This window comes from Rhincodon typus, chromosome 10 (genome assembly GCF_021869965.1).
Source record: "Rhincodon typus isolate 14 chromosome 10, sRhiTyp1.1, whole genome shotgun sequence".
Classification (NCBI taxonomy): domain Eukaryota; kingdom Metazoa; phylum Chordata; class Chondrichthyes; order Orectolobiformes; family Rhincodontidae; genus Rhincodon; species Rhincodon typus.
The window spans coordinates 24,228,479-24,247,913 of record NC_063341.1 but is presented as its reverse complement, the minus strand read 5'-3'; the positions used below and the strand labels follow the sequence as shown (position 1 = coordinate 24,247,913).

Here is a 19,435-nt window from a genome sequence, read left to right as displayed (position 1 = left end):
CCATCAGTTAGCTGTCAAAGGGAATTTGCTTTAATCACAGCACGGGTTCTGACCCACATTTCCGCCTGACAGTAGAATTTGGAAGTCCAGCCCTGGCCCTGATCTCTGCTTCGCATACCATCTAAAGTGCTACGCTTTTCAAGAGGTTGAGTAATAAGATATTCCCCCAACAAAAACAAGGCCACAAACATGATATACATACCCTCTTCCTGAAACTCTAGGTTATGGTCATCGGGAGTTGGATTTCCACACAGGTTGTCCTTGTTGTCCATGGTAACTTCAGCAGAAAATCCATGGAGATCCTGAAGAAATAGTGGAATCCTATTCACCCTTTTATGTTTGTGTGGAACATTAGCAAAGGTTACAACAGACAATCAGAAAAATTTGTGTAGAAATTCAGCTGGTACGTATAGGTTGTCAAACAGCTTTTAGAGATGACATCCATATGCATTCCTCGAATAAGCCGTTTGAAAAACAGCAACATTTACAAATTTTATGAAGTAGACCCAGGGACAGATCTGCAGAACTGGGCTGGGCCTAGCCTTTGCACACTACGAGTAGTAGCTCTGATTTGGTATTCAACAATCAATGCTGTTCCTTTTCAGTCAGGCTTCCTGAATTATTACACACCCTATTTGTCCTATTCTTCTGCTCACCATAGGCAGAAGTACTGGCCATTTTGGGACCTGCTGGAATTGGTGCTGTTGGTCAAGTGCTGGCACCCACATCAGTCCTTGCCTCAATGGAGTTCCGAGAGCTCAATCAATTCACATAAAGTAGCTGACTGTCTGCGACATTGCAACAGCACTTGCAATACCCATTTAGTCATGGTTCTCAAAAACAGTAACCAAGAAAACCCAGAGATACTGGTTTAATAACATGGTCACTTTTAAAATCTCTCACATTTGAAAAGATGTTGACAGTCTTTTTATCTTCTGTTGCAGTTTCAGATACATGCTGTCAACTTGGATCACCTTAGTGGGTCCTCCTTAACCCACTTCAATGAGCTAAATATCAATATTTTGTCAGTAGAGGAGCTAACAGCATCAGAAAATCTGGCAGATGGTGCCAGACCTGCCTTTTGTAGCTTTGGAGGAGCAGACAGATCACCCGGAAATCCTTAGTTCCATACGTTGTTCTTCAGAGCAGAGACAAAGCATTTACCAGTTCCAATCATTTTATAGTCCAGCCTGGGATCACCACTTAGACCATGCTTGAGAAGTGGTGATGATCCTGAGAATTTATGACCATCACCTGTTGAAAGTGGTTCAACTTATTTTCTTTTGATACTGCCACAGCCACCAGAATGACCATTTTTTTTCCCCAAAAGGGCTCCAGTTATTTTCCATTAATTGAAAGTATCTGATAGGTGTCTTGACTCCAATGAAAATGTATCTGTAATACTGAACACAGTCAAATTCTCTGCCTGTGCTTAAGTGGGAGCATATAGAGATCAATCTGCCTTTTTTTTTTAGATTAGTATTAATAGAAATTGCTTTTTGTGTACTGGAACACAAAGCTTGCAAGGGCTATATTTATTGCTATAACAGAGGCAGCAGCCTTTAAACTTTTTCTATTTTGTATCCTCTGCAAACATGCTGCAATCCTGCATGTTCTTCACACACACCTGAAAGCATTGAGACAGTCCCATGGACCTCACTGCAAACATAGACACATTCTTGGGATTCCTATGAATATTATCATACCTCAAGAGGATCTCTTCTCCTGCGGAATTGTGGTGATATTCCTATGGGCAGGTTCTCTGCTCATTTCTTAATGCCTCATAGTCTTGCACTTCGCTGTCCAGTTGCGATCAAAAGTTTCCCATTTTTAAATTCAGTGAGCCATGAGCAGTACAACTAGGAATACATGACATGATTTCCACTGTATTCCCCACTTGTGCTTAAAGGAAACAGAAGTTCTCTTCCCAATGAAGCCTCCGCTTCTCAGCAACCGTTGTCCCTTGAGGTTCTAGCTCTTTTGCCATATCCACCAAAAATTGCTGCTTCCACTGATGGTCATGGTTTGTAATCCTGAGCATGAGACCTTTGCATGGACCTGGGGAAACTCTCAAAAGGCAAGGGACAACCATTCTGCCCTGAAAACTGATCCTGTTACCGTAGCTGAGAGTTACCAGTCTAAATTTCTAATATAAAGTATCAACTACCCAAAGACAACATAGCATTATTATCATTGCATTTCAGTGTTATGTTTGTCTCAGCCTATGGAAAAATAACGAAAATGGCTAATAAATCAAGAAAGACAAAAGTTATTGTAATGGAAATATGATGACCGTGAGACCCTTTGAAATACTTTGGAGACATGCCCTGGCTGAGGGATTCATTTTTAAAATATGTAGTACAAGGGAATCTGGGACACAAAACCTGATCTGTAGAGCAGTAGTGGGCAATGTATCATGTCAGAATGTGGTTCTGTCATCACAATTTTCAATGCATCAAGTTTGGGCTCATGTCTAACAGCTGTTATACGTAGAGGATAATCGTGGAATTCTAGAATGGGAAGGAAAGTCTGAGAAAGGGTCATCTGACGTTATTGAACAGTCGCGGAGGGATAACTTCGTGAGAGGGCTCGGAGAATGTCACCTCAGCCTCAGATCACTTCTTGGCCAGGACACCATGTAGAATTTAGAAGGAATCCAAAGAGAGTTAGGGTATGTGGGGAAAATAGGGAAAGAAGATGAACTGAAGTGGTACACACTTGTGCGATTACCTTCTCCAACTTCAAGTGGAGAGAAAAGCATTTTTCGTAAGTTCTGTGAGCTGCATTGAACAGCTATTGCTTGATAAATCATGCATTGTTAAGCAACACGAAGCTTAGTTAAGTTACTATTTATAATCTATTACTCATGCTTAACGCACACCAGTGTGACAGACTAAGCTTGCATCCTGTCTGACATCATTTCCTGGCAACATGTCAGTTTGTGGTAAGCTGCTTTACAAAGCAATTCAAAGAAAGATGTGGCAAGAGTTGCAGTTATGCAAATCTAAATTTCAAAATTGAAATTTAAAACCATTTTGTTTTTAAATTCTCTGTTGTCTGTTTGGTCTTGAACACACCAGTAGCTGATAGGGTGAACCTAATAACAGATCTGTTGCAATCAATCTTCGTTTGGGTTGTAAAAGTGCTCAGGGAACGAACATGGATGAAAAGAACATTTTGTACAATGTGTATGTGAATGAAACCAGTTTAAGAAGATTATATACTACTATGAAAATATCATCATAGTATTTCCTTCCTGACTCCACTTGCTATTTCTAGCTATCACTTCTATAACCTGCTCAGTAAACTTCAATGGAGAGAGGATTCAACTGTGTCCTATTGTAGCTCCACTCATTTTTTACACCAGAGAGTCGAGGTGGGATAGAGTTAGGTCCTCAATACCAGAAGTGCCCTTAATCGGGCATGGGGCAGGGAAATGCCAACATTAGAATGCCTTCTTCAGTTTTCTGGGACATTGTCTTTGTTATATTTGAAACTTTTAGGACCTCTAGCCCTTACCTCACACTGCATCATGACCTATACCACCCCCATGGCAACTCTGTGCTAACTAATGCCCCAAATACCCCATAAGCCCTCATATCTCCATGCCGCCACCATACCAATTCATGGCATCAAACAACTCCCCTATGCTCCCTCACACTCCATGGCAACAGAATACCAACTCAAATCCAAACCCAAACCCACTCCCTATGCTGTCTTATACCTCCATGCCACTTCCATAGCCATCCACCATATATCCATCATGGGCAGATCTCAGGAACAATGTGGAGATTTAAAAAAAACTTCAAGCAATCTGATGCAATCTCATTCCTACATACCCAATTGGAGAAAATAAAAATGAAAATGAAACCTATTCACAATTTTAAATCAACTTTGGCATTCAATCTTTTTTAGAAACAAATAAATATATTCAATAGTTTCATTAAAAACAACTAATCCTTAAATGCCTCTTTAAACTGTGCAAGAAACTGTGAAGTCAGAATCCCTGTTAAGATAATCGTACCTTTTGAACCTCAGCCATACATTCACAATAACATAATACTAGCCTTTGGAAAATGTCATCAATGAACTGTATTGAAAGTTCACATAATATAAATAAGATTATAGAGGTAGATGTATAGCTCAAACACTGGCGTTTGAGAAATGGATTTTAATTTATGTAACACTGATAGCAGTTTGGGCAGGTTGGAGTGGAGGAGTGATCTAGACTATTGGGTTTGTCTTCTCTGAAACCATACTAGGACCTGTATTCTAGTGATCAATCATTTAACTAGGGTGATTGTGAGAGCTTTATACTGAGTCATGAGGGGAAGGGATCATTTGAGGAAAGTATGGTAAATTAAAGGGAAACAATGAGGTAATAGAGCAGGATATAGCAATTTGGGTAGTGGTAACCCGTGTGCAGCAGGAAGAGGCACATCGTATAAACTTAAGAGTTCATAAGGCCAGAGATTTTTTTTAAAAATGTATAAGGCTAGAATGAAAAGCTTTTTATCCGATTGCATGCAGAGTTTGCAACAAATCGATGAATTATTTGCTCAGATAGAAATAAATTTGTCTGAACTGATAGCTATTACAAACACATGGTTGTAAGGTGACCAAGGCTGAGACATGAATATTGAAGAGTATTTGACATTTCGGAAAGATGGGAAGCTCTAAAAAGCTAGTGCGAGAACTCTGTTAATCAGGGATGACAGTGCAGTAGTGAGAGATGACCTTGGGTTAAAAGAGCAAGATGTTGAATCGATTATAGGTAGAGAAAAGAAATAAGGAAGATAAGGAGTAAATTGTACAAGAATAATAGTTGTATTGCAGGACTAATGGGGAAGTAAGAAAGGTACTACCACAATCATGGATGACTTAGACGATATGTAGATTAGCTAAATTAAATTTGTACAGGTAGCCTGGACAATGAGTTCATAGATTATATTTGGGACAGTTTGTTAGTATAGTTCAAGTAAGCTAATGTACATCTGGAAATGTACAATGATACTGAACCAATCAATAAACTCATCGTAAAGGAGCCTCTAGATGACAGTGATCACAACAGAACATAATTCCATGTTTGATTGGAACTTGAGAAGTGTGAGTCAAAGATTAATACTTTAAACCCAAATAAGGTAATCATGAGGTGTGAAACCTGAGTTAGCGAAAAGCTGAAAATCTAGGTTAAAAGGTAGGACGGTAGATATACAGTAGCAGACTTTAAATACATTTTTAGTAACTCTCAGAAAAAATCCCAATGAGAAAGAAAAACTCTTTGATAAGGATGCATCATCCATGTCTAATTAAGGAAGTTAAGGGTAGTATCAAATTGAAAGAAATGTAGAGAACCACTACGTTTCTGTGAAGGTTCATGGTAGATCAGAAAATTGGTCAGAGTTTAGAAACCAGCAAAGAATGACTTTAAAAATTAGAGTATGAGAGAAAGCTATCTAGAAGTGCAAAAAAAAAACCCAGTAAGAGTTTCCACTTATATTGTGAAAGAAAAGATTAGCCAAAATGTGTTAATCCTCAAGAGATTGAGTCTGAGTAACTGATAATGGAAGATAAAGAAATGGCAGAGCCATTGAACAGATATTTTGTCTGTCTTCATGATAGAGGACTTAAACTTCCTGAAGCTCCTTGAAAATGAAGAAGTAAAAGGAGAGGGAGGAACATAAAACAGTTACAATCATTAGTCAACAGGTACCAGGAAAATTATTAGAGTCTAAAGGCTAACAGGTTCCCAGGATCTGATGGCCTACATGCTACGATCTTAAAATACCTGACTGCAGATGTACTAGAGGTAGTGACTGCAATTATATAGATTCTAGAAGAGTCCCAGCAGACTGGAAAATAACAATTTAGCACCTATATTCAGGAAAAAAAAGATTCAAAAAGCAGGAAACTAGAGGCAAGTTAGCTAAACACCTATCATAGAAAAATTGTTAGAGTCCATTATTAAAGCGGTTATAGCAAGAGATTTCAAAAATCAAAATAGGGTTGGGTAGAACTAAACTGAACTTAAATAATTCAGTTGAGTTCCTGGAGAAAGTAACCATCAAACTGCATAAAGGAGAATCTGTAGGTGTAGTGTTCATGGATTTCCAAAATGTATTTTTTAGAAGTCCCACATCAAAGGTTCTTGCACAAGTTAAAAGATCGTGGTATAGATTTTGGCATGCGTTAAAGACTAGCTTGCTATTGGAAGACAGATTACGGATAAATGGGTCTTTTTCAGGTTGGAAAACTGTAACTAGCGGAGTGCCACAGGGATCAGTGCTGGGACCCCCACTATTTACAATGAATTGCAATAACTTGGATGAAGGGACCCAAAGGGCTCAATTTCCTCCAAAATATATATAACTGTGCTGCCACCCTCGTAAACAGGAACTGCTGGTGGCTCAGGTATATTATAATGGAGGAATCTGAGACATTGGCTGTAAGGTATTAATCAACCAATATGACTATGTCCATCTGTTGCTTGACTAGTCCATGGGAGAGCTCTCTCAATTGTAATTGGATGTGCTTTTGTGTGATCCAGTCCCATGCCTAAATCAATGCTAGGTGGTCTGTCAAATCTATTCAAAGTTTTTTTTATTTATTTTGTACACCAATGGATGGCTTGCTAGGCCATTTCAGAGGCCAGTTAAGAGTCAACCACATTTACATAGGTGTGGAAACTAATAGGATTTGACCATAGAATACAAAAGGCTGTGTTATTTGGGCATATCATGGAGAACTATCTTCTTTCTCATCTGTGTGCAGCTGCTTTGCAATACTAACCAATAGTCACCTTCCACATTTAAGCTCATGTCCCTCCAGCTATTTGTCTCCGTCACCTTTCTCAGCAGCTCCACTATCGCTGGCTTGTTGGACTGCTTGTCCAACAGATTCAGCCTGAAATGAGCTGCCATTTCTCATGCTGAATGTTTAGGAAGATTTTGAAGCAATCTTCTTCAGCCTCCTCCAAAAGCTGGCCCTTGCCAGCAATTCCAGCCCACTCCACGGCCTTTGTTTCAGTCTGAGCTGAACTGTTTGCAACCTGAGCAAGCCACTTGACCCTGAGCTGAGTTTTTGACCCTGTGTCCTGTCTATCACAAAGACTTAATTTTACATCCCCAACATTGGTTGTTGTCCCACAATTAGTCATAGCAACACTGCCCTCACTGTCAGTCAGAGAAATGGTTTGTGAACACCAGAAGGAAAGTTTTCTGTGTTTCCTTGAAAAAAAATTATAAATACCTTATTTATATCTACAGTTACCATTTTGCTATAAATAATGATCAAAGCATTTTTTGTCTCTTAGCATCTTGTGTGATTTCCAAAGTACCAGAGTAAGCAATATACGTGACTAAGATATGAATCCGTTTCCAAATTGGAAGTAAATTTGTCATGTTCAATTAGATATTACTGAATTTGATGCAGTTAATTTAACATAAGAACATAAGTAATCAGAGCAGCAGTCGTTCATATGGTGCCTTGGGTCTGTTCAACCATTCAGTACAATCATGGCTGATTTTCTGCATCAACTCCACTTTTTCCCATGCTCCCCATAGATCAAAACTCCATCTATTGCGGCCTTAAATATATTCAGAAGACACACAACACCAAGTTATAGACCAACAGGTTTATTTACAATCACAAGCTTTCATAGCACTGCTCCTTCATCAGGTGAAGTGGAGAGGTGCCTGTGTGCCCCTCTCGACTTCACCTGATGAAGGGGCAGCGCTCCAGGACCTTGTGATTGTAAGTAAACCTGTTGGACTATACCCTGATATTGTGTCTTCTGACTTTGTTCACCCCAGTCCAACATGGGCATCTCCACATCTTAAATGTATTCAACAATGAAGCATCTACAACTCTCAGGGTTTGAGATATCCAAAGATTAACAAATGTCTCGGTGAAAACATTTCTGTGCATTTCAGTCCTAAGTGATCAGCCCCTTACCCTGACACTGCCCTGGGATCTGGATTCCCTAGCAGGTGGAAATAACTTCTCACTGATGCCCTGTTAAGAAACTTCAGGACCTCACATGTTTCATGAGATCACCTCTTATAAAATCTGAACTTTTTCCTTTTCTTTTGGATAAGGACTTTAAAATCTGGACGTTTTTCTTTTACTTTTTGAGTCTTTCTTTTATTTCTTCTCTGTTTTTTAATTCTGGTTTTGTATTTTATATTTTAAGATGGTGCCATAGAATGGTGATGTTATACATTTTTTCACTGTACTCCTATATTGCTGTACTTAATTTCATGTTCTAATTCTAATTGTTATACTCTTGAATTCAAGATGCTGTAGGCCAATTTACTTAGCATCACATCATATGAATATAAGATCATTAAAAAATAGGAGCAGGAGTTGGCCATTTGTCCCATCAAGCCTGCTGTGCCATTCACAAGATCGTAGCTAATGTGATTGTGGCCTTGTCTCCACTTTCCTGCACCTCCTCCATAATCACTGACTCCACTGTGGATCAGATGTTTTTCTACCACATTCTTGAATGAATTCAATGACTCAGCCTCCACTACATTCCGAGGAAGAGAATTCCAAAATCTAATGATCTGAGTGATGAAATTTCTCCTCCATCCAATGGAAAATCTCTTATTGTGCCTCCTGGTTCTAGATTCCTCCAAGAAAGGCAATATCCTGTCAAGCCCCCTCAAAGTCTTGCATATTTCATTCTTTTAAAATCCAGTGTGAATAAGCCCAACCTGATCAACCTGTCCCCGTAAGAAAAACCTTGCATCCCAGGAAACAACTTAATGAACCTTCTCTGAACTGCTTCCCATGCAATTTTATCCCTCCTGAAATTACAAGACCAAAATGTCCATGATATTCCAGGTGTTTGTCTTATCAATGCCCCAGGAAACTGTAAAAAGACTTCTTTATCCCTGTACTTGCTTCCACTTGCAACAAAGTCCAACATGCCATTTGCCTTCCTAATGTACCTGCATGTGAGCTTTGTGCCTTGTACAATAGCCCCAGGTCTCACTGAACATCAACATTTAAAAGTTCCACTCCTTTTAAAATATGTTTTGCCTCTCTTCTTAGTACCAAAATGAATAATGTTTCACTTCCTCAACTTATGCTCTATCTTTCACTTTGTTGTCCACTCGCTTACCTTGTACGATTTTTTTACAGCTTTTTTTGTTTCCTTTTCATAGATTACAGTCCCACTTTGCATTGTCAGCAAATTTGGATACATTAAGCTAAGTATAGATTGTAAAAAGCTAAGCTACAGCATTGATTCTCATAGCAATCCATTAGATATAGTCTGCCAACTGAAAAAATGCCCCATTTATCTATACTGTCTGCATCCTGTCTGTTAATCAGTCCTCCATCAATGCTAATATATTACCCCAAATGAATAAAGCCTTGCATATTAACCTTTCATTTGTCACCTATTAAGTGCCTTTGTAAAATCAACCACCTGTCTCTGCTTTATCTAATCTGTTGGTTCCTTCTTCAGAAACTCTAAGAAATTTGTTAAACACAAGTTCCACTTTCTAAAGCAATGTTGACTCTGGGGTCACTAAATGTGGAGCTGGAAAAGCACAGCCGGTCAGACAGCATCTGAGGAGGAGGAAAATCAATGTTTCGGCCTCTGCAGTCCTTACTGTCTCCAATGTTGACTCTGTCTGATAATATGATTCCTATGTACATTGTTAAGACTTCCATAGTAGTAGATTCCAACATTTTCCAAAGAACTGATATTAGCTTGATAGGCCTGTAATTCCCTGTTCCCTCTCTCCCTCCTTGTTTGAATAGCTACGTAACATTTGCTAATTTCCAATCCTGTGGTATCATTTTGGAATCTAGTGATTTTGTTTTTGTAACCAGTTACCTCTTTTACAACTGTAGCATAGACACCATAAAGTTCTGCAGTTGTGTTGGCTTTTAATCCCCTAACTTCCTCTAACAAATTTTCTCTGCAGGTACTACTTTAAGTTTCTCATTCTTATTTCTCCTTGGTTACCTCTTATTTCTCACATGTAATTTGTGTCTTCTACTGTGAAGGCAGATAGAAAATATTTGTTTATCATCTCTGCCATTTCCTCATTCCCCGTGGTAATTTCTGCCTCCAAGGTTTACTTTAGCTACTCTCTTCCTTTTAACATACAATGTAAAATTTCTTATCTGTTTCATATTCCTGACTAGTTCGCACATACATATGTTCAATTCTTTCGATGTTGGTTGCCTTTGCTAATTTCTAATATTTTCTTCCATTCATTAGGTATACTATTTTTTTTTTTTACAAAATTGTGAAGCACTTTTTAATCTAATGCAATCTAAAGTTGCTCCAATGAGCAACCGATGTTTCATTCTTACTGAGATTTTGCTTTATTTGAAATTTTAATTCTTTTCTTTAAATGGTTCTGATTGCTTATTTACTGCCATATGTTTCAGTTGATTTGCACAATAAACTTGATCTAGTCATCTCTCAAACCCATGTAATGGGCTTTGTTTAAATGTAAGATTCTTTGGATGGGAGTGTCAATCTCAAGCTCGGTATGTAATTGAACATTATACCTCCAGAGGGTTTTTAATGGGATGTCTAATTAATCCTATCTCATTACACAATCTCTAGTAGAGATGAAATAGCTTTCCCTTTGGAAACTTCCATTCAGCCCCTGATGACCAACCTAAATAGGCCTTTAATAAGATCAGTTAGCTATCCACCACTTGTGGCAGGTAGGATGGAGAGATGGGGATCAGAATGTAGGCTTGATGGACAAAATAACCATGCCAGCACATGCCTCCCTGCTGTCCACATAATGGTGTAAAAATTCACTTTACAGTTTCTAATTATTCTAGGACTTCTTACATGGATACATATGAGTTATGAGCAGTAGAAGACCATCTAGCCCTTCAAGCCCACATGAATATTTAATAAGATCATGGCTGATCTGATTGTAATCTTCAACTTCACATTCCTGCCTACCACTAGTAACATTTCACCTCCCATTACTTACCAAGAATCAATCCACCTCTGCTTTTAAAAGTCAACAAAGATAGAGTTGGAAGAGAGTTCCAAATATGCATGATCCTCTGGAGAAAAAGTATTCTCCACATCACCTTGAAAGGGGCATTCCTTATTTTCAAATGGTGATCTTATCTGGATTTTCTCACAACAGGAAACATTCATTCTACATTTGCCCTGTCAAGACCTTCATGACTTAATGTTTCAATCAAATCAACATTTATGGAGGCCATGCAGGTGGGCTGAGCCCCAGGCCCGTCCACTTCCATTGGCTATCTATCTTGTTTTCTTCTTCTTTTCCCTTTGGCATGTTTTTTTCTTTTCTTTCTTTTTCTTTTCTCTTGGGTCTGGAGAGTGGCACGTGTGGCAAGAGGCCTCCGGCGGCAGTGGCAGTAGTGGGAACACCGGGTTGATCGAAACATGGCTTCACCCCAGCTGGGGGTCTCCCAGCAGCAAAGGAGCAGGTCATCAGGCTGACTCCCCCAGCCCAGACACGCAGGCTAGCCCAAGGCTCTGGGTCTGTGGCTGAGCCTGGTGCCTGAAGGAGGAGAGATGGCAGTTTTGGCACAGCATGGCGGTCTTATTCCAGTGTGGCGGTCTTGTCCTGGCGTGGAGGTCTCTTCTTCGTGTGGAGGTCTTCTTCGGTTTCCAGGTATACCAGTAGTCTGGCAAGCAGTTTTGTTCAGGAATGGTGGTCTCGGTATGGTGGTCTTCTTTGGCATTGGTTTCTAGCCCAGCGTGCCGGTCTTTTTCAGGAGTGGCAGTCTCATCTGGGCTGCATCTTCGGGATATTCCATTATTCCTTAATCAGCTGTCCCTGAGCCCAGGACCTGTTAACTGAACTACTTTTGCCCATGATTTTTCCAATTAAATGTAGAATAAAATCCCAAAAATTATTGTAGTATCTTTCTGTCAAGCTCCCATTATTTCTTCCTTTGTACCCCATCTGACTGTGTGGGGACCTGTGCACCACTACCACTAGTGACTTCTTGGCTTTATAATTTCTCATATCAACTCAGTGCTTTGACTTACTGATTTCCTAAACTTGGGACATCCCTCTATAGTAGACTCTTGCCATCACTAATTAGCAGAGCCACCCCTCCACCTTTTCCTGGCTTACGTTCTCCTAAACATCCTATATTGTTCGCTTTCACGTGCCAATATGTTATCCTGAGGCCATGTCTCTGTAATGGCCATCGGGTTGTAATTATGTATTTCTATTTGCGCTGTTGGTTTATCTGTTTTGTTTCATGCGTTCATTTGCTACATGCATTCAGATACAGAGATTTTAGTTTTGCCCTTTGATTATGTTTGTAACTTTCACCTTATCTGTTGGTTTACACTTAGATTTTGTATTCTCTGTCCCCTTCCTACCACAGTCTGTCTATCATTTCCAATATTGATACCTTGTATTCTTGACTTACCTCTAGTCTTTGGTTTCCCCATAGCTTCCTGAATTTGATCCATCTGCTACACTGTTTAGTTTACAGCTACCTCTACTAGCCTAATTATGAAGCTTGCTAAAACCCCACCACCAGCATGCTTGGGGTTTGACCATTCTAAAGGTGCAGCCCCACTTTCCTCAATATTGGTGCCAGTGCCCCATGAACTGGAGCCCCTTTCCCCACATTAGTGTTGGAACTGTGCATTTTTTTCTCTAATCCTATGTGCCCTAAGTTGCTCTGATTTTGATTCGAGCAATAATCCACTGAGATGGTGCTTTTTAATTTGGTGCATTTCTCCTCTTACTGCCTTTGCAGGGTCTCTTTCCTTGTTGTGCCTATGTCATTGGTACCTTTGACAGGTTTTAGATCTTAATCAAATTCTAAACATAAATTAAATTTGATTTTGAGAAATGTCTTGATCGCACACACACCAAATTCTCAACTTTTAACACTCTCTCTTTGAAGCATTTAGTTCTGTGATCACTTCTATTTTTCTTAGCACTTTGTGCCAAAGCAGGTAAGCCGGGAATTTTCACAAATTTTGTTCCCTGACTTGATGAAAATCCAAGCCCTGTTCTGAAAACTTGAACATTACAACATTACCACAAGTCAATACTGTAATAGCCATTTGAGCAGTCGTTATATTTTTACAACAAAACCTTTAACAACTTTCAACCCAAACCCTTCGCTCTCAGCTAGAGAGTGAGAATGTACTGCAAAATGTCTGTGTTAAGTAGATATGTATTTATAAACTGAGAGAAATTGAGTGAATCCAGAGCTATATTGTTTAACAGTACTAAATTTGGGAATTAGTATATGCCTTTAAAATCCAGATGAGCTCCACTTTAATTACTGTTAGACACATTTGCTGTGCTTTTGGTCTCGATAGTCTGTTACTTTACTGTAAACATGGATGATCCAATGTTATTGTGTCAGGTTGTTCACTTGCTTCGGAGTAAACCATAGGTTTATCTTCAGCCTGCATACACATTCTGTAACCACCACAAACAGGCCTGTATTTAACTGACTGTCACCAAGGTCATTGCATCTTAAAGGGCATTGTATTTGTGACAAATTAAAGGACATTTCATTTTCTTGGAAATACTGATGTAGATTCTGATTATGATGCTTCAGAAAGAAAGATGCATCATTGTTCTCATTTTCATAGAGAACTACCTTCAAATTAGATATGAGCCATTATAGCCTGGACCTAGATGTTGGTATCTGGTGGCATACTGGCAAGCTGGATGCAGAAAAGGATCTCTGCATTGGAATGGCTCGGCCCAAGGTTGACTCGAAATGGATACTGGGTTTCATTTAGATGAGACCAATGTGATGCAGAGGTCTCCTAGATGTCTCCAGGCAGTTTACCAGTGAGGAATATTTCAACTTTTATCAAGGGATTCAGATCATGTGTTATGCATCTTTCTACATATGCATGAAATCTATCTACTATTTCAGGTGCAAGCACTGGTCTGTTTTTCTGCTGTTATCAGCAGGGCAGGTGGAACAAATGTTTGGCATTTAGTGATCAAGTGTGCCTGAAGGTCATATTGACTGTTTAGATATCTGAGAAAAGAGGGCAGAGCATAATTAAGTTTCTCACCCTCTGTTCTTTTCATGCGATGTCCTAATGGAGTTGATAGAGTTTCAGGGACAATCATCCAAGTCTGTAGAAACCACTGTTGGGGTACAAACTGAGTTGGTCCATGTTATGAATTGGGTCTTATCTTTGACAACCTACTACTTGTGTAGAAGTTTGTTGGAGAGCTACTTGGTTTATGGAGAGCTAATTTTCTATGTATTTCTCCATTTGCTGAATCAATTTCCAGAAGAGTACAGACAGCAGGCAGCTCGACTGTAGAAAAGTGGTGCCACAGGAGTCATTGTAGTGTTTCCTGATGTGCTGTTCACAAAAGCCTATTCCATAACAGGCACATCTGATAATGTGATCATGACATTACTTGTGCTTCTGTTTGCTTACTATTTTACTGAATTCACAATCTATGGAGAGCAATTTAGAGCAGGATTCACGTCAACTACATGGAATTAATTGACTGCTGTGAACAATGTGTCTGTCATAATCTTCAGGACAGCCTCATTTTCATTCATTTCAACACTGTCGGATAATGAAAAACAAATAGGGTAATCAGGATGATGATATATAGGTAGTTCTATAACACAATAGTTGTGTTCTTGTGTGATCTTGTGCTGTAGAAAATCATTATAGAAATTTGCGTTTATAGGGAAATTGTTATAGAAAAGTGCTATACTGTACAGTAGAAAGTTCACACTATCCAACCAGCATCGACTATTCGTCAATCACATTACAGCCAATTTGCGTTAATGAAACACGTTATAGCAGAACTACCTGTAGATGATGATGCTATTCTGCCATCAGCAAAGACAAGCAATTAAGACAATTCAAGGCACAAGATAAGCCATGGTAGATAGAGCCAACAAAGGACAGTGATACAGGCTTAAGTATTTGGAAGTGGCATAGTGCATAGATAGAGCTTTAGCAGCATGAAGTGTTCAAATCATGGTGAAAGAGGACTTCTCTCAAAGCTGTCCGAATATGCACTTTTTCAGCAGAGCATTCCATTCAATTTCTCTGACTGCTTGTTTTAAACTGGGAAATGTCATGCTGACTTGTTTTATAGAAAGGGAACAGTGACAAATTAAAATAAAACATGTATCAGCAATGTTATCCACAATCTTATGATGTAGTTTAATATATTATTCATTCTCGGTGGGGGTCAGTGGATAACTGCATTATGTTGTACTAAATGATCCAGAACATTTTGACCTCATTTTAATTTCTTCAACTATTTTTGATATTTCTTAATCTGTACATTCTTCCCTCATTGTTTTTGACCGTAGAACAGATTGGTCTGTTGTTTTTTTTTTATTTGAAGTAAGGATGATTCTGGAGCCTTTTTAAAATAGCGTGAGACACACTTCATAGAAGTCATAGAATCCGTATAGTGTGGAAGCAGGCCATTCAGCCCAAAGGGTCCACCCTGACCGTCCGAAGAGCATCCCACCCAGACATATCCCCTACCCTATCCCCTACCCTATCCCTGTAACCCTGCATTTTCCATCACTAATCCACCCAACGTGCACATCACTGGATGCTACAGGGCAATTTTCCATGGCTAATCCACCTAACCTGCAAATCTTTGGACTGTGGGAGGAAACTGGAGCACCCAGAGGAAACCCGTACAGACATGGGGAGAATGTGCAGACTCCTTGCATGCAAACTTGTGCCCTCATTCCTGGGGTTTGATTTTCACCAAGGTCTTCTAACGACACAGGCTATTTTAAGTTTTGTACTCACTGCCTTCATTTCAAACCTGATCCATTCCATCAGGGAGATAGTCAAGCCCTACACTTGTGCTATTTTTATGGAGTTGGGATAGCTTTTAAAGTGCTGTGGTTCAGGGTAACGCAGAGATGTTGTAGGCCATAGTCTACATGAGGGAACCTTTTGAAATTTAAGTGCAACATGTCTTCCTGATGCCCTCATGCCAGGCTATGCTCCATCATGACTCCTCCCAACAGGTTTTGTTCCTGATCCACCTTCCCATGGCCCCTCCTGCATCCCAATGCCAGGCTATAGCCTCCCACTGACCCCCTGCCACTCTAGCCATTCTAAACTATATTCCCTACCCAGTCCCCATAGTTCCTCATGCCTCTGGCCAGCTTTGGCATTGGCATACCCATTCATTTACTATACACTGTATGGAAGCAATAAATCCTATAGTTATAACAGAATGAATTTAAAAGTGCTTTAAAAACATATTAGACATTAATTAATAATATTCCACTTCCGTAAAACACTTTTATTGGTCTGTAATAAAACATTAGTTGCCCATATCAGTTAGAGTATTAATAGCAGAGACTACAAGCACTGGAATGTTCTTCATCTGATGTAAATAAATATTACACAATTGACAGTAAAGATCAGAGCGCCGGAGCTATCAATCAAACAATACCTCCCCTGGAGCTTAGCTGATTCAACAGAATAATAGCTATCTGGGCTTTCAGTCTTGAATGTATAATGTTACTGTAGCCAGCACCTCATCTCTGCCTCCAACAAACCAGAAATTAAGATTATTCATCCAGACCCCTGAGATAGGCATCCAAACCCAAGGATTTTCCCAACTCTAGCCTCTAAGTTGAAAATCCAGGCCATTTTGTCTTCTGATGACGGATTTCAGATCTCATGTCATTCTAAGAGCTGGTCTATAACCAGAAGTGCTCACAGAGCCAGTTCATCCCCTGACACCCTAATTTGCCAATGGAGAAACATTCTCTATTTGCCTTCTGTCCCAAATGACTTCCAATCGTAAGTAATTCAGGAGACACAGCAAAAATTCATCCCTAGGAAAAGGAAGCATGGCACAGGGAGGATGAGGCAACCATGGCTGACTAAGGAAGTCAGGGATAGCATAACAGCAAAAGAGAAAGCATATAATGTGGCGAAGGGCAGTGGAAAACCAGAGGACTGGGAACTTACATAGACTAACAGAGGGCAACAAAAAAAGAAATAAGGAGGGAGAAGATTAAATGAGGGTAAGCTAGCCAGTAATATAAATGAAGACTGTAAGAGATTCTTTAGATATATAAAGGGCAAAAGAGAAGCAAAAGTGAAGAGAGCCAGGGGGCAGAGCTGAGTATAGTGGCCATCACGAAGGAAAAGGTGCTAGAAAAACTGATTAGTCTGAAATCACCTGGACCGGATGGATTACACCTCAGAGTGCTAAAGGAGATAGCTGAAGAGATAGTGGAAGTGTTAGTGGTGATCTTTCAGGAATTGCTAGTCGGGGAGGGTCCCAGAGGACTTAAAAAATCACTAATGTGACACCCCTGTTTAAAAAGGGAGTAAGGCAAAAGATGGAAAATTATAGGGTGATTAGCCTAACCTCGGTCGTGGGTAAGGTTTTGGAGTCCATTGTAAAATAGGGCAAAGTCAGCATGGTTTCATCAAGGGGAGGTCATGCCTGACAAATCTGCTAGAATTCATTGAGGAAGTAACGAGCGGAGTAGACCAAGGAGAGCCAATGGATGTTATCTACCTGGACTTCAAGAAGGCCTTTGATAAGGTGCCACACAGGAGGCTGCTGAGTAAGATAAGGGCCCACGGTGTTAGAGGCAAGGTGCTAGCATGGATAGAAGATTGGCTGCCTGGCAGAAAACAGAGTGGGGATAAAGGGGTCTTTCTCAGGATGGCAGCCAGTGACAAGTGGTGTTCCGCAAGGGTCAGTGTTGGGACCACAACTTTTCACTTTGTACATTCATGATCTAGACGAAGGAACTGCGGGCATTCTGGCTAAGTTTGCAGACGATACAAAGATAGGTGGAGGGATGGGTAGTATTGAAGAGGTGACAAGGCTTCAGAAGGATTTGGACAGGTTAGGAGAGTGGGCAAAGAAATGGCAGATGGACTACAACGTGGGAAAGTGTGAGGTCATGCACTTTGGTAAGAAGAATAAAAGCATGGACTATTTTCTAAATGGGGAGAAAATTCAGAATTCTGAAGTGCAAAGACACTTGGGAGTTCTAGTCCAGGATTCTCTCAAGGTAAACTTGCAGGTTGAGTCAGTAGTCAGGAAGGCAAAAGCAGTGTTGGCATTTATTTTGAGAGGACTTGAATATAAAAGCAGGGATGTACTACTGAGGCTTTATAAGGCTCTGGTCAGACCACATTTGGAGTATTGTGTGCAGTTTTGGGCCCCATATCTCAAAAGATGTACTGGCCCTGGAGCGGGTTCACGAGAATGGTCCCAAGAATGGAAAGCTTAACATATGAGGAATGTTTGAGGACTCTGGGACTATACTCATCGGAGTTTGAGGATGAGGGAGGATCTAATTGAAACTTTCAGAATACTGAATGGCGTGGATAAAATGGATGTTGGGAAGATGCTTCTACTGGTAGGAGAGTCTAGGAACCGAGGGCACGGCGTTAGAGTAAAGGGAAGACCTTTTCAGACAGAGATAAGGAGAAACTTCAGCCAGAGAGTGGTGAATCTATGGAATTCACTGCCACAGAAGGCTGTGGAGGCCAGGTCATGGAGTACATTTAAGACTGAGATGGATAGGTTCTTGATTATCAAGGGTTACGGGGAGAAAGCAGGAGAATGGGGTTGAAGAACTTATAAGACATGATTGATTGAATGGCAGAGCAGACTCGATGGGCCGAATGGACTAATTTCTGCTCCTATGTCTTATGGTCTAATCGCTAGACACAGGCCACAAATCTTAATAAATATCCAACAAAGGATAATTAGTGCAGACTGAATTCTTTGGAACAAAGCCAGATAGAGGGTTAAGGAGAAAGTGGGAGAGCGTTTCAGTCAGAATGACCACAACACAGTACGGTTTAAGATTATTATAGTTTAAAAAAAAGGATGGTCTGCAAAAAAGGAATTTGGATTAGGGAAAGGTGGATTTTTTAAAAATAAAGCAGGATCTACAACAGAACAATGGGCACCATTCAAAAGGAAGTCGAGAGTACAGGCTGTACATGCTTTGTACATGTTCAAGGTGAAATATAGGACTGACAAGCCCAGAGAACCCTGGATGTCTAGGAAGATTCAGAATGGATAAGAAGGAAAAGAGAAGGGTGGATCCTAACATAATTAGGAGAGCAAAGAGGGTCCGTGAAAAAAACACTAAGCAGAATTAGGGAGAATCCCAGGATATTCTAGCAGTACATTATGAGAAGAGGATAACCAGGGCAAGAGTAGGGCCGATTTAAGGACTTAAGGGGACAATCTGTGCATGGAGCACATGGGTGACTGACAAAGAAGGTAAAAGCACATGAGATCCAAGATAACTTGGCAAGCTGGATCCAAAATTGGTTTAATGGCAGGAGACAGAAGTTGATGGTAAAAGGTTGTTTGTGTGACTGGAAGCCAATGTCCAGTGGCATACCATGGAGCAGCATTTCCTGTAATTTTCTTATTGGCTATGTGGGCCTCTGAATTCAGTGGCTGGC

General features: G+C 40.1%; 1 protein-coding gene across 2 annotated transcripts in view; it reads left to right on the top strand.

Moving 5' to 3' along the window:
• niban1 (niban apoptosis regulator 1) overlaps nucleotides 1-19,435 on the top strand; it is a 129,195-nt gene that overhangs the window by 73,426 nt on the left and 36,334 nt on the right. The gene's annotated exons all lie outside the window — the stretch shown is intronic.